The sequence below is a fragment of the Suncus etruscus genome, chromosome 2 (genome assembly GCF_024139225.1).
Source record: "Suncus etruscus isolate mSunEtr1 chromosome 2, mSunEtr1.pri.cur, whole genome shotgun sequence".
In the NCBI taxonomy this organism is placed as follows: Eukaryota; Metazoa; Chordata; class Mammalia; order Eulipotyphla; family Soricidae; genus Suncus; species Suncus etruscus.
In genome coordinates, this window is record NC_064849.1 from 10,486,891 (window position 1) to 10,501,410 (window position 14,520).

The window sequence follows — 14,520 nt, forward strand, 5'->3', positions numbered from 1 at the left end:
TTTGGGCTCTGGATGATTCTGGAGTTGAAGCTAACACCCTTTGCACACGCCCCCCACAATGTTCTCCCATCATTCCTGCCGTATCTGCACACCCCAAACCAGCACCCACCCATCCACCCATCCTTTGTCTCCAAGTTGATTCTGTTTATTTAGTGGTACTGACTTGAAACGGAAGCCCCTGCATCATTATGCTAAACAGGATGCCAGTGCCCTCCACCAAAAATAGATGACAAACAGGCTCACGGGGTAAACAGGACCCAGCCAGGTCAGATCCGGAGCATCCAACTCACAACCCTGGCGAAGGGAGAGGGACAGGTAGGCCACTTTCTCCTGCAACTCATCAGGGCTCAATTTCAAGGCTCCAAGCTACCTACCTCCCGCTCTCTGTAACCCCCTGATATCACCCCTTATCTCCATCACCTGCTGGGAAAACCTAGAGAGACACCAGGGTGAGTCTCCGGGTCAGGACTGGAAAGGGCTGGAGAGATACTCCCAACCCTCCCCGGAGTTGCCCACACTGATGCACTCACCTCCCTCTGGGTGCCTCTTTAAGGGGCTTTGTCAAGGGACTCTTGTCCCCCTAATCACATCAGGGGCAGAACCTGTGTTCCGGTACAGACACGCTGCTGTATAACCATGGGCAGCACCAGCCTATTTGACCTGGAGCTAAGGCCATTTGGCTGCCTTTGGCCAATGGGCAGACTTGACACCGTTGTGTCTGGGAAAGTTCTCAGCAGCTGGGCTGGCCCTGAGCACTGTGCCAGGACCCTCAGTATGTTGGTTCTCTGAGAGCCCATCAGAGTCAGAAGTCAGAAAACCCCTAAGAATGGCACTGCCCTAGGTTATAAAAGGACCATCCATAGAGAGGGAGAACATGAGGAAGACATTTCCGGCCGGAAGACCACAGACAAGTCTGGAGGTTCTATTCAGGCTGAGGCGGAGGAGTAAGGGGCAAGGCTAAGATCCTATGTCTTTCGGCTTCTAGTGCAATCCTGCCCATCTGCCCTCCCTTCTTTCCTTCTTTCCTTCCTTCTCTTCCCTCCCTCCTTCTATTCCCTCCCTCACTCCCTTCTTTCCTTCCTTCCTTCCCTCCTTTCTTTCTTCCTTCTTCCCTTCCTCCTTCTTCCCTTCCTCCTTCTTCCCTTCTTTCTTTCTTCCTTTCCTCCTTCCTTTCTTCTTTCTTTCCTTCTTCCCTCCCTCATTCCCTCGTTCCTTTCTTCCTTCTTTCTTTTCTTCCTTTCTCCCTCCCTTCTCCCTCCTTTCTTTTTTTCTTCCTTCCTTTCTTCCTTCTTTCCTTCTTTTTACTATCCTCCCTCTTTCCCTCCCTCCCTCCCCTCCTTCCTTCCTCCCTCGCTCCCTTCCTTCCTTCTTTCTTTCCTTCTTTCCTTCTTCCCTCCCTCATTTCCTCGTTCCTTTTCTTCCTTCTTTCTTTTCTTCCTTTTTCCCTCCCTTCTCCCTCTTTCCTTTTTTCTTCCTTCCTTCCTTTCTTCCTTCTTTCCTTCTTTTTACTATCCTCCCTCTTTCCCTCCCTTCCTTCCTTCCTTCTTTCTTTCCTTCTTTCCTTCTTCCCTCCCTCATTCCCTTGTTCCTTTTCTTCCTTCTTTCTTTTCTTCCTTTCTCCCTCCCTTCTCCCTCCTTTCCTTTTTTCTTCCTTCCTTCCTTTCTTTCTTCTTTCCTTCTTTTTACTATCCTCCCTCCCTCCCTCCCTCCCTCCCTCCCTTCCTTCCTTCCTTCCTTCCTTCCTCCCTCCCTCCCTCCCTCCCTCCCTCCCTCCCTTCCTTCCTTCCTTCCTTCCTTCCTTCCTTCCTTCCTTCCTTCCTTCCTTCCTTCCTTCCTTCCTTCTTTGTCAAACCCAAGCAGTGCATGGTAGTGCAGAATTATCCTGGGCCTATGACAATGCTAGAAACCAAACCCAGGACCTTAGACCTACCCCACATTTGTGCCATCCTCTGCGACACCCTCAGCCAACCTCAGACCCCTGGGACTGGCAGTACCAGAAATGGGAGAACCAGGTGGTCACTATCCCGAGTGACGGAGCCTCAAAGGAGGAGACAACCTAGATGTATGCAGTCTTGATGTCAGAGATGTGCTTCCATGGAGGGAAGCTGCCTTTGTCCAGTGGGGTGGAGGCACATTGACACACTGCAGGGCTTTTGTTCCCTGGGAGAGGAGCAGTTGGCAAGGGATAAAGCCAGGTTTCTAGGGACCACGGCTAGGCTCAAAGTGGGAAGATAAGCCAGGTGTGGCCTGGCTCTAAAAAGGCTTCCTTGTGCTCTCGTTTTATCAGCAAAGCCAGCCAAGATCCCAGCAGGAAACCTCCATGGGGCCTTGCTCTGTCCTGCAATGTCACCTCTCAGGGCCCAGCACTCCCTTTGGTGACATCCCCCATAGTCTCTGGAGGTCAAAGCAAAGTGGACACCGCCCAAGGGACTCCCAAGCTTGGCAGGCCAGAGGCTGTATCATTTGCCGGCTTCTCTGGTGGAGACAGGGAGCCAGGGACATCCAGGGGGAGCCTCCAGCACTCCCACCCAGGGCATTACTGGAGTGAGATCTGAGAAACACCCACCCGCTGGGCCATTTCCTCTGTCTCCTCGACCTCCCACCTCCACAGTCTGGACTGGGCCAGGACAAAAATGATGGTTTCCAGTCCAGCATCAAGTCCTGTATTTCACCAACAGACAACGGGCCTTGCCTGGTCTCCCAGTTTTACAGCCTGTCACGAACATTCTCACGAGAACCTGAATTCAGTGCCAGGACCCAAGAGCTACAGCTCTGTGGGCTGAGCAGGTACTTAGCATACCAGAGCTGTGAGTTCAATTCCTGGCACCGCATGCGTCCTGAGCACAGCCTGGAGTGACTCTGAGCACAGAGCTGGGAGAAGCCCCAGAGCACTGCTCGGGGTGTGGCTCCCAATACTTGCCATCCCCCCAAATATCCACAGTGGAGGTACAGTCCACTTGATCTGTGAGTGCTGAGGCATGGTTAGCCTCCAAAGAGCACTGCAACCATGAGGAAGCCAGGCCCCTCAAGATCAAGCACCCACATCTCCAGGGCCACCCCCCAGGGGAGCTGGAGTAGGGAGTCGAACTAAAACCACATGAGGGGCTGTGTTTGGGCTCTTCCTGTTAGGAACCTGACTTCTTGGTCCCCTGACCTCATGAAGAACACCTCCCACCTGGGTTTTGATGGGTACACAACTTCTGAGCATGCTCAGATTGGAACATCCCTGAAATCCAGAGAGAGAGGAGCACAGGAAGTGGGGAGGGGAGACATTGCCCTCTCTACACCCCCCCCCCAGTGCCTCCACTACTGGAACATCAGGGGGTGTAGTTGGCAAGTGGCAGAAGAAATTCTCCAGGTGTCTCTTGCATGTTGGGGCAGGTGGAGACCTGCCCTCTCGTCCCTCTTCCACAAAGCTCTGAGTCCAGTTGGGCTCCACAATGGAGAAGGAAGGAAAGGTAGATCTGGCCCTCATATCCTCTCTCCTGTCCCGACCATCACGGGAACGGTTCTGTCCCCACAGTACCTGACAGCTGCGTAGGTGACTCCTCTCGGGATTTAGAAATGTTCCCCTAAACACTTTTCTCTTCCCTTCGATTGGGACATTGATTAGGATGGCAGGAATTCTCTGACCTTTGAGGCCAGTGAGGAGGGCTTTTGCCTTGCAAGTGGCTGACCCCAGTTAAATCCCCGGCATCCCATATGGTCCTCCGAGTCTGCCAGGAGTAATTTCTGAGTACATAGCCAGGAGTAATGTCTGAGCACTTCTGCGAGTGGCACAAAAACAAAAACAAAAGAAGAATTTTCTGATCACTCACAGAGCATGAATTTTTCCTGAGGGTCAGGCTCCTCAAAAGTTCAGGGGGTCCAGCCGTGAACAAAGGGGGATTATTCCCTTCATCTCCTGGGATAAGCTAAGCTACTCACCTCTCTGTCCATGTGACTTGACACGTGTGTCAGTCTGCTCTGCCTGAAGTTTCTGGGATTCTGGGGTTACTTATGTATCTGTGGGATTCTCTCATTCTCTAAAACCCTGGACCTGGAGCCAGAGAGATAGCCAGCAGTAGGGCATTTGTCTTGCACATGGCTAACCTAGGACGGACCTTGGTTCGATCCTCCAGCGTCCCATCTGGTCCCCTGAGCCAGGAGCTATTTCTGAGTGCAGAGCCAGGAGTAACCTCTGAGCATCACCAGGTGTGGCCCAAAAACAACAACAACAACAACAACAAAAATAACCTGGACCCCCCCCACAACCCCTACCGCCCCTCTTCTGAGCCATCCCTGGCCCTCCATCAGGACCCAGGCCTGCTGCAAGTCCCAGAGCCTCTCTGCACACGGAGACAAGAGCATGACGTGTGTTCTTTTTTTTTTTTTTTTCCAAAGCAGGACACACCAGACTGGAAATTCTCGTCTGCTCCCAGACTCTGGGCCAAGGAGGCTCTTGATGTTCAAGTCTGGTCTCCTGTCCTTATGGGGACACAGCTAGTTTCTGATTGCTGCGCATCATTCCTTCCCTGGTTCCTGAGAACTGGGCCATATCACCTCACCTCCAGGGGCCAGGAAGGTGTTTCAGTAGGGAGGGCACTTGCCTTGGATTTGGGACTCTCTGGGTTGGATCCTGGTACCAAGCAAAGAGAAACTAGAAGCCAATGCCCAGAAAGGATCCTTTGGCTCTGAACTCCACTTGCTCCTGACAATTGTTTGTTTATTTATTTATTTATTTGATAGTTGGTTTTGCACAGTGGCCATGCTCAGAAGTGCTCAAGGACTACTCCTGGCTTGGACAGGGGGTATTCATGTGTATGCGTGTATGGATTTTATGATGGGGGTGGGCAATATAGTGTCAGGGACTGAAGCACATGCAAAGTTCATGCCCAGCCCCTGGAGCTATCTAACTTCAAGCTGGGCGTGATAGCCGGTTTCCTTCCATTTATGGCAAACATAAATGCAGCAGCAGGTCAGGGAAAGAAGAATGGTATTAATATACAAAGGCAACAGAGATGAGGGCCAGGAGGACCAGTTTATGGTAGGAAACTTGCCACAAAGAGTGGGGAAGTACAGTTAGGGCAAAGAAGGGACCACGATGAAAATGAGAGTTAGGAATGATCACTCTGGACGAGAACTGGGTGCTGAAAGGAAGGAAAGTGATAGGCATGATGAAACACCTTCATTATAATATTGCAAACCACAGTGTCTAAAAGGGAGAGGTGGGGAGGAAGAGGGAGAAAGAAAGAGAAAGAGAGAGAGAGAGAGAGAGAGAGAGAGAGAGAGAGAGAGAGAGAAGGAAAATATCTGCTATAGAGACAGGCAAGGGAGAGAACAGGAGGGAAATTGGGGGCATCACATTGATGCCGGGAATTGAATCCAGATCAGCCATGTGCAAGCCATGTGCAGTACCCTGGTGAAGAGTGTTAGCCATTATAAGACTGAAATTCAATCATGAACAACTTTGTAACAACGTCTCTCATGGTGATTCAATTAAAGAATTTATTTTAAACCATTAAAAAGTGGGTTTTGCAGGCTGGTGGGAGGCGGGACTTTCCCAACAACCCCTCCCAGGAGGCCCAGGAGCACTTCTCCTGGTGGTCTAGGGTTCAAGATAGGATGTGTTCCTGCCCAGATCCTGCAGGATGGAGATTATCTCTGTCATGCCAGCAGTGCCCAGGACCCTCCAGGGCCCTACCCATCTATGCTCAGAGGACCTTTGTTTTGAACAGAGAGTGATGGTGGGCTGGGATGCTTGTCAGGCAGGAGGCCTGGGTCTGAGCCTCGGAACCACATGGGCCACGAGGGCTGTGAGGGCCAACTCCCAAGCAATAGTTCCTTGAGCATCCAGGGGTGTGGCCTGAATCCCGGTATTCCGCAAGGGGGGAGGTGTGCGAAAGCATCAGGGAGCAGCTGCATCAGTACCCACTGCCCTCTGGCCACAAAACGTTAGGTCCAGGCCAGAATGATAACACAGGGTAAGTCGTTTGCTTTGCACGCAGCCAACCCAGATGGACCCGGGTTTGATCCCTGGCTTCCCATATGGTCCCCTGAGCCTGCCAGGTGCAATTTCTGAGTGCACCTGGGCACCGCCAGGTGTGAACCAAAAACAAAACTAAACAAACAAACAAAAAGACTAAGGTCCATGTACCAGCCACTTGGGGTTCACCTGGAAATGCAGTTTCTGGCCCCAGCCACCCCTCCTGAACCAGACACCCCCAAAAGGCTCACAGACATGTAGGACTGAGAAACTTTTCCAGCAAGGCTCCCCGCTGTGGTCAGGACCCAAGGGACCAAGTTCGAGCATAGCTGTAGAGCCCAGGGCTGGTCAGGGACCTGGTATTGCTAAGTAGGCAGGGGAGCATTCAAGACAAGGGCCCAGTCTGGTACCAAGGGACCTGGTGGGCTGGTACCAAGGATCTCAAGGGATTAGGACCACACACCCTCGAAGTTCAGGCACTGCACATATACAGTCTCAGCAGCATCTGCTCATGACGCAGAACCACATCTGCTCCACGCAAGTCCAGCTTCATTTCTTCACTTCATTTATTTATTTTGGCACCACACTTGGCAGTGCTCAGGGCTAACTCCTGGCTTTGAACTCAGGGATCATTCTTGATGGGGTTCAGGGGACCCTATAGGATGCAGGAGATTGAATTCAGGTCAGCCATGTGCTAGGTAAGTGCCCTCTCCAATGGTAGATCTCTCCAGCCCCAAGTTCTGATTCATTTCTCTTGTGCCCCAGGAGAATGTTTCAGGTTGGTGTTGGCACCTGTGGATGGAAATTAGAGGTGAAGACAAGGGTTCCCTCTGACTCAATGTAGAGTGACCCAAGAAAGGGACATGGGGTGACATGGCTTAAACCAAAATTTCACAGGCTGGAGTGATCATACCATGGATGAGCACTTGCCTTGCATATAGCTGACTAGGGTTCGAGCCCTGGCATCCTATAGGGTCCCACAAGCCCACCAGGATTGATCCCTTTGTACGGAGCCATGAGTAAACTCTGAGCACTGCCAGGTGTGGCCCCCCAAAAAACAAATCCCATACCCAAACAACTTTGATTCTCAGCTGGGGGAAACATGTGATCCCCTATGTCCTCAAGGAACCACAGGTACAAATCATATCACAGAAAGAAAACAAGGTCAGAAAGGGGCGGGAGTGGGAAAAGTTTAGCAGCAGTGGTTTAAAACAGAAACAAGGGACTCGAATTTGGAAGCTGAAGTCAGACCTATTATGGTCAGGGCCCTATCCTATGGGCCTCGGCAGGGCACCCTCTCCCGCCTTTCTCCCTCTCTCTTCCTTTCATTCATCCCCACCATTTTGTCTTGGGTGGGGGCACACCTGATGATGCTCAGGGGTTATTCCTGGCAGTACACTCAGGAATCACTCCTGGCAGGCTTGAGAGATCCTGTGGGATGTTGGGGATCAATCCTGGTCAGCAAGGTAAAAGCCCTCTCTACTGTGTTATTGCTCTGGCTTCTGGGTTGGTTTTGTTTTGGTTTAATTTGATTTTTTTGTGTGTGTGGTTTTTGGGTCACACCCGGCAGTACTCAGGGGTTACTTCCTGGCTTCATGCTCAGAAATTGGTCCTGGCAGGCATGGGGGACCATATGGGACACCGGGATTCAAACCGATGACCTTCTGCATGAAAGGCAAACGCCTTACCTCCTTGCTATCTCTCTGGCCCCTAATTTGATATTTTTGCTTTATTTTTTTATAATATCCTTTTTTAAGCATCATGGTTATAAACATGTTTGTGGTTGGGTTTCAATTATTAAAAAAAAAGAACACCCAGGGCCGGCGAGGTGGCGCTAGAGGTAAGGTGTCTGCCTTGCAAGCACTAGCCAAGGAAAGGACCACGGTTCGATCCCCCGGCGTCCCATATGGTCCCCGCAAGCCAGGGGCAATTTCTGAGTGCTTAGCCAGGAGTAACCTCTGAGCATCAAACAGGTGTGGCCCGAAAAACAAAAACAAAAAAAAAAGAACACCCCCCTCTTTACCAGTGCAATCTTCCCACCACCAATGCCCCCCATCTCCCTCCTTCCCTACCCCCTGCCTGTCTTTGAGACAGGCATTCTATTTCTCTCACTCACTACCATTGTCATGATGGTTGTTAGTGTAGTTATTTCCCTAACTGCACTCAACACTCTTTGTGGTAAGCTTCATATCATGGGCCAGTCTTTCCAGCTCTCATCTCTATTGTCTCTGGGTATTATTACATTAATCTTTTATTTTTCTTAAATTCCACAGATGAGTGAGACTATTCTGTGTCTATCTCTCTCCCTCTGACTTTTCACTCAGCATAACAGTTTCCATGTCCAACAGTGTATAGGAACATTTCATGACTTCATTTTTCGTAGCAGCTGCATAATATTCCATTGTGTATATGTACCACAGTTTCTTTAGCCACTTGTCTGTTGTTGGGCATCTGGGTTATTTCCAGATTCTGGCTATTGTAAGTAATACTGCAATGAATATAGGTGTTTTAGTTTTGGTTTTGAATAATGAAGTCAAACCAAGGGGCTGCATTCTCTGACTGTACAAGGCTCCTTCCCTGCCACTGAGCACCATTCAGGCCTGGGTCAGAGAAAATGAAGGCACGATTGGCCCCCAAGACTGAAGGAGACACAGAGCTCTGAGTGGCTGCACAGGCCCATGCTCTGTCGCCCGCAGAACCACAGTTGCTACTGCCTCCTCCTTCCCGCCTTTATCTGCACCCCATCTCCATGCTCCTCACACACCCTCTAGCCCCTGCCCCTCCCTGCCCTGCAGCAAGAGGTAAGAGGCCCGCCTGCCAACCCCATCAACACACAAATTTATACCCTCATCCTTGGCCAGAACCATGTCCTGATCCCATGGCCTAGAATCATGCCCTGTCCCCAGCCATGGGGTTCATTTCTTAAAGTGATCTCCCCAAATTCAGATGGTAAGGATGGAGGGTATTTTAGGGAGCCTGGAGAATTCCCAGGCAGACCCCTCTCTTTCTTTGGGTTGGGGTGCCCCACTTTCTACCCTGGCACCCTCAGAAACACACACCCCACACTCACCCAACCAGTCGGACCACACCACCCACGTGCCAACAGGATCCGTTTGGACAGCGCCCGCTCACACGCTTGGCAGGGCAGTGCACCTGCCCTGCCCCCCAATCTCCCAAGAAGCTGTGTAGACAGTGCCCATGGGTGCCCCAAGAGGGGACTCAGAGCTAAGGCTCCTCCCAGGAAGTTTGGGAAGGAACGAGTGGGAAGCAGGAGCTTAGGGGAATGTGGCCCACAGCATGGGCAGAGGCAGCAGGAATTGAGTGGGTTCTGTATTTTCCCCTGCACACCCTGGCCCCAAGTCCCTCACTCTCACTCCTGTGGACAGAGAGAGACCAGAGAGTGGCCAGAAAATTGTGAAAAAAAATTGGGTGCAGACTAGGGAAGTTAGGAAAACTTTCCACAGGAGGCCTATCATCTGTCCCAGAACACAAGAATATTATTCTGAAAGTATGTTTTTTGTTGGTTTGGTTTTGTTTTATGTTTATTGGGCCACATCTGGTGGTGCTCAGGGGTTACTCCTGGCTCTGTGCTCAAAAATCATTCCTGGCAGGCTCGGGAGAACATAAGGGATGCTGAGAATCCAACCTGGGTCCATCACGGGTTAGCTGCACACAAGCAAACAAACCCCAACTGCTATGCTATCGCTCTGGCCCCTCATCCGCAAGTATGGGAGCAAACCCAAGTTCAAGGTGGTGTTGTTCCCCATCACCAAGGTCTGGACATGACCCCCAGGGTAATGGAGTGGATGGTCCCAGGTGGTCCCCATGTGCAATAGAATATTATACAGCTAGGAGCCAGGAGGGCATCACATGGCTGCCTGCCTGCAGGTGCTAACGTTGGCTAAGTGATTTCTGAGAAAATAGAATTCCTGATGGTTTCTGTGGAGTTGAAATAAAGGAAACAGAAACCAGGCTAGACAAGTGCCCGCATGCAGAGGGGGAATCCAGAGGCCTATCATTGGACGCAGGCCCTGTGGCCCCAAGGTTCTGGTGGCTGTCTGTAGAGAAATAACATAGCAAGTAAATAATATGGACACTGCTCTAAATATAACTGATAATTTATTCAGTATGACTCTTCTAAATTAAAAACATTGTACCAGGCCGGAGAGATAGCATGGAGGTAAGGCGTTTGCCTTTCATGCAGGTCATCGGTTCAAATCCCGGCGTCCCATATGGTCCCCCGTGCCTGCCAGGAGCAATTTCTGATCCTGGAGCACAATAACCCCTGAGCACTGCCGGTGTGACCCAAAAACCACACACACACACACACACACAAATTGTACCATTAAGGGCCAAAGTGATAGCGTAGCAGGGAGGGTATTTGCCTTGCAAGCAGCCAACCCATGTTCGATCTTTGACATCCCATTTGGTCCCCTGGAGCACCGCCAGGAGTAATCCCTGAGTGCAGAGCCAGGAGTAACCCCTGAGTGCTGCAGGTGTGGCCCAACCCCTCTTTCCAAATTGCACCACGAAAATAAATAGGACAGAGAATTTCCTCACTGTTTCACCCTTTGAAATATTTCCCACAAGGATCCCTTGCACTATCTCACTCAATCATTCAATCATTCATTCATTCCCGTGTCATTTCTTGAGCACTAACCAAGCTCCAGAGTCACCGGACAGACCTGGGGCCACCCAGAAAATGACTTTCGAGGGGGTTGGGGTGGGTTCATGCCATGCCAGGAGGAGCTAGGCAGATACTAACTCATAAACCAGCCACTAAATGACCCAAAGTAGGGGCAGGGACAAACCATAAAGGGGGGGCAGCTCATGCCTTGCTCGTGCCTGGCCCAGACTCAAGCCCCAACTCCACGTGCCTCTGTTGCAGCACAGCTAAGGAAGGAGGTGCTAGTGGCTCCAGAAGCCACAGGCCCCAGTGGCACCACATCACCAGATGCAGTTACTGAACGGGACAGTGCCACAGGCAACCTTTGGCCAATTGCTGAGAGCTGCCTGGGGGCGGGGCCTATATACGTGGGAGGGGTCTAGAGAGGTGGGAGGGGCATAAAGGGTGACACCCTGGGAGGCACCAGGCCCTGGGACCCAGGTGCCTTACCTTCTCCTCCTTCTCCTCCTCTACTTTCTCCTCTTTCTCCTCTTCCTCCTCCTCCTCTTCCTTCTCCTCCTCCTCCTCTTCCTCCTCTACCTCTCCACCTTCTACTCCTCTTCCTCCTCCTCCTCCTCTTCCTCCTCTACCTCTCCTCCTTCTACTCCTCTTTCTCCTCCTCCTCTTCCTCTTTCTCCTCCTCTTGGGGTGCTGGAATAGACAGTGCAGCAGGCCATGTGTAGCGTGGGTGGCACATACAACAGGGTCAGGGCTGGGGGGGGGGGCATGAGGGAGCGCAGATGAGCTCAAAGGGCACCCCAGAATGCTTACAACCTGCACTAAGTCCAGAGTGGATGTCCCCCTTCGCTCTCCTGTTCTGGAGAGGCAGGTTGATTGGGTCATGTTGGGTTACCTTATCAAGGGGCAGAGCACCCTGCTTCTGTGTGCCATGGCCAAGAATGGGGTGCTGCCTCAGAGGTGAATACTTGCAGGGACACCCCCCACAAGTCCTCTCAGTTGGCTAAGTCCCCCTTCCACTCACTGTCGTGGCCTTGGTTGGTCACTTGAGAGAATCTCGAAGCAGGGAGGGAGGTCCTGGATGGTCTCCTGCTTATTGAAACTTGGCTATGGGGAAACTGAGTCTGAGGGCAAGAAGGGGTGGGGGCCATGGGAGTCAGCGTGGCTCCCTCTGACCCTCCCCATGTCCCAGCCCAGCCCTCTGCAGCTCTGTTCACACCACTGGGGGTGCGGCTGCAAGAAAACATTTCATGGACTTGTGCAACCCCTCCCCAAGCAATCTGGCGCTCCCCTATTTCCCCAGAGACAACCCCACATGGAGAAGCGGATCCAGCCTGGCTGGACCAGCTGAGTGGCCAGGGGCAGGTCTCTGTACCCCTCTGTCCTGCCATTTTCTCCACTGTAAATAATGACTCCTCAGAGGGGTGATGGAAGGGGAGGGGAGAGAGAGACAGAGAGAGAAAGAGAGAGACACAGAGAGAGAGACAGAGAGACACAGAGAGAGACACAGAGAGAGAGACAGAGAGACACAGAGAGAGACACAGAGAGACACAGAGAGAGACACACAAAGAGAGAGAGAGAGAGAGAGAGAGAGAGAAATGTTGCCGGCTCAGAGCATGGAGAGCATTCTCTGGTACTTGCAGCTTGGGGACAAGGACACAGGTACATTCCTTCCCTCACGCACTCCCTCTTCGCCCACTCTGCCAACTCGGACGGGCCCTGCCAGGCCCTGGAACTCCTGGCAAACCAGCCAGACAGGTGCCTGGCTGGCAGGCATTTACAAGAGGTAGGGCTGGCACTCAGAAAAAGATACTGAAATAATCAAGAAGAAACTTAGTTGTTTGTTCATCTATTCATTTATTGCTTTGGGGACCACACTTGGTGGTGCTCAGGGGTTGCTCCTGGCTTTATGCTCAGAAATTATTCCTGGCAGGGCTCAGGGAATCAAATGGGATGCTAGGGATCGAACCTGGGACAACCACTTGCAGGGCAAATGTACTATTTCTCTGACTCCCTTGGTTGTTTCTTTTAAGATGGGAGTGGGGAGCTCTTCTAAGCAATTGCAGGGGACTCAGAGGCATTGCAAGAAGGAGGCTGGTTCCAAACGCAGATGCCCTGACAGGCACACAGGTGCACAACATCTGGCAGCTCTGGGCAGGGCAAGGTGGGGGCAGGGGCAAAAGCAGGCAGTGCTTGGGGAGCTTACGGGGATATATGACCTTGCAGGCAGGCAGACACCCCTAATGCCTGAGCTTTCTCCCTAGTCACAGGAAGATCTTTTCGGTTGTTGTGATGCATGGAGAAGAGTAAAATCTGAAGGGGTGGAGGGATGAGTTGGAGGGATGGAAGATGAAGGATGGAGGGATAGAGAGATGGAAGAATAGAGAGATGGAGGGTTGGAGGGATGCAGATGTCCTCATGTGAAACAGCAGTGGGAGGATGCCCAGTCTGGGGGAGACTGCTCAAGTGGGTCAATCAAAGCAACATGAGCAAAGGCCCTGGGGCAGGAGAGCCCCAAGTGTGAGGGAGTGAAGAAACACTGCTATGTCTGGGGGGCGAGCAGTGAGGGGTAACAGTCCAGGAAGAGACTCATCAATTCACCACCAGGCCCTGGGGCCAATTCACATTTTATCTTTGGGGAGACAAAAGGCCCGGGAGCTATCTAATCAGGGGATCCACCAAACTGGTGCCCCAGAATACTTGTGGGGGGAACTAAAGGGGCTTAGTGGCCAGAGACCAGTGGCCGTGGGCAGCTCTGGAGCAAGATGAGGTGGAGAGATCGCTGGGTTGATGCTGCGGGAATGAGACCACCAGCGGGAGTATCATAACAAGAGATTTTGGGGGGGTCCCTGGATATAGAGCCAGAGCTGCAGTAGCCCAAATTGACACTCCTGGAGTCCTTGCCCTCTCAGGAAATACCAGGAATAGTAATCTGTCCCTGGCTGCTGCCACCATGGGCAGCATTAGTATAACCAGCCCTAGGGGAAGCCACAGGTTTAGAAGGAAACAAGGCAGACCAAGGCTTCAGCCACTTAAAATGGGGTTGGATGGGGCCGGAATGATAGCACAGTGGTAGTGCATTTGCCTTGCATGACAATGACCAGGGAGGGACCCAGATTCAATCCCTAGTATCCCATATGGTCTCCCGAGCCTGCCAGGAGCAATTTCTGAGCAGAAAACCAGAAATAAACCCTGAGCACTGCCTGGTGTATCCCAAAAATCAAAAAAATAAAATAAAATGAGCCTAGAGCCTGTTTCCACAGCCCAGTCTGGTAAATTGGGTTTTGGGGACCATGGGGTCCTGTTTAGCTCAAAATCTTCTCACCTCAAGTCACTTACTAGATTCTAGAGGCTGACATGGGGCAGTGAGGGACATGGGGTTTCACTCCTCAGTTCTGGGTTTGGAGGAAGGTTGGGGTCCTGCCTGAGATCTTTGGGGAGGACACATTTCTGCCTGTCTCTGCTTCCTCCTTGCAGTGGGTATTTCCTTGCCCCTCTTCCCTCCAGAGTAGGATGAGGAGCTTACATTCTTGTGTTCCCCTCTGGGGGAACTGAAAAGTGGCACAGAGAAAACTCAGGGATAGATACTCACCTTGCACGGAACCAACTCCAGGTTGATCCCTGGCACCTCTTGGTCCCCCAAACACCACCAGGAGTGACCTTTGGGCACAAGCTGGTATTGGCCCAACCCTCCCAAAAAAGGTCAGGACCTACTTTCAGCAGTTCAGTCAGACACTGGAGCCGAGGAACACAGACAGACCTTGGAAAGTTTGTCCTCAGGTGGAGCTTGGCTTCCAGGCTGGCCTCTCTCTCTCTCTCTCTCTCTCTCTCTCTCTCTCTCTCTCTCTCTCTCTCTCTCTCTCTCTCTCTCTCTGTCACACCCACAGGCATGTACACATATGCACACACATGGATTCATATACACATATAC